The 1,700-nt window shown below is 32.4% G+C and overlaps 1 protein-coding gene across 1 annotated transcript in view; it reads left to right on the top strand.

Moving 5' to 3' along the window:
* Nucleotides 1-425: 425 nt before the first annotated feature.
* Nucleotides 426-1,700, top strand: part of LOC117123463 — an 18,229-nt gene continuing 16,954 nt past the window's right edge. The window contains exon 1 of the mRNA XM_033269380.1: nt 426-766. The gene's annotated coding sequence lies outside the window, so the exon portion shown is untranslated. The remainder of the gene's footprint in view (nt 767-1,700) is intronic.

Genomic DNA, 1,700 nt, shown 5'->3' with positions numbered 1-1,700 from the left:
ATACATAATGTTAATGCTAAGACTAATAATTAATATTAAAACTAACGGTAATAAAAACAACAATAATAACAACAATGACACCAATAATAACAGCAATAATAATAATAATTATGGTCGAGTTGACTTGTGGCCGAGTTAACTTGTGGCCGAGTTGACTTGTGGCCGAGTTGAATGCAGCCGAACTTTTTGTGGCCGAGTTGATTTGTGACTGAGTTGACTTGTGGCCGAGTTGACTGTGGCCGAGTTGGATCGAATTCGGTGCAGAGACGACGTTGTCCTCTCTCTCTGTATACAGTACTGTTTATTTATTTTTAGCCTATAATAGCATTACGTCATATCCAAAGCCAGATTTTGGCGGGAAAAAAAACCAATGCGGTATTAAAGACAGCCAACTCACAATAATAAAACATTTGCGTCATCTTAGGGTTACATTGCGTCGCACATAGTCCTAAGGAAGTAGCAAAGTAGGAAATTTGATCTTTGTAAATCTCACAATAGACGTAACAGTGTAATAAATGAAGGGAATTCTTCCCGTACCCCCAGACTAGTTTCACTATTTCTACAAATCTATCAAATGAAACGCTAGCCTACTTAATCGACGGACTTCAACGCAAGTCTGACACATTGCTGCTCCACTGAGTTTGAGTAAGAGGGAGGGAATTGCCGAACCATCCAGACGGTGCTCAACAATTTCAAAATGCTTCGATATTACGCAGTTTTCTACCAGTAGTGTACGTTTAAGCCCAGCTTTAGTAAGAGTTTATGTGTAGGCTAAACTGTAAGTATTATGACATTAGGTAATAGATATTGTTTGAATACAATCAGAATCAGCCAGTTAGGAATTTGGCTAGGCCTAGTCCCTAAGTTAGCCTAAGTCTTCTCTGTCCTCTAGCTAGGCCTAGGCCGATTCTAGCTTCTAGCTTACAGAGCTATAGGCGAATTAGAGTCAACTAGGCCCCAGTCAGCTTAGCCATAAGTGAACTCGGCCCCATTTTAACTCGGTCCCAAGTACTAGTAGTCAACTCGGCCCCAATTTACTGTGAAATTTAATAAATAATTACCAAAATATGTTTTAAATGCAAAGCCAAAATTAAAGTTTTTAAAATCGTTGCCTTTGTTGTTATTTCTTTTTCATTTACATCCACATAACATTATTAATTAAAACTGCATTATTAAAAATAATAGTAAAATAATATTAATAGGAATATAAAAAGGTATAATATAACTGATGATAATAATGACATGGCAATAATAATAACGACATAATAATGACAATACTTAATGAGTTATAGACATTATATATATATGTGTATTTATATTTAAATATATACAGACCTATGTACATAAATCGTGATATACAGTAATAGATCAAATCAAAACCGTCTATGTATAAGAAATAATAAGAAACGAATACTAATGGTATGTATTTAGAAACGCTTTATTGGAGAAAACAAACATTTTGACCTATTGCCTATCCTTAAGAAGATTGATTTTTCACTGATTATGATTAAAACATATGATCTTATGAATTTTAATTTTAATTATATATTACAAAGTTAAACATGGAATTTGGTATAATAATATGTATGCTATTCATTTTGTTTTTTTATAACTATACTTCAAATTTTACTTCTACATGAAATATAGATCAATTAATTATGAATTATTCCTATATATATATATATATATATATATAAATA

The sequence above is a fragment of the Anneissia japonica genome, unplaced genomic scaffold (assembly GCF_011630105.1).
Source record: "Anneissia japonica isolate Jap-2015-1 unplaced genomic scaffold, ASM1163010v1 scaffold287717_len1600092_cov198, whole genome shotgun sequence".
Classification (NCBI taxonomy): domain Eukaryota; kingdom Metazoa; phylum Echinodermata; class Crinoidea; order Comatulida; family Comatulidae; genus Anneissia; species Anneissia japonica.
Note: the sequence above shows the minus strand (reverse complement) of the source record. Positions and strands in the feature narration are given on the sequence as shown.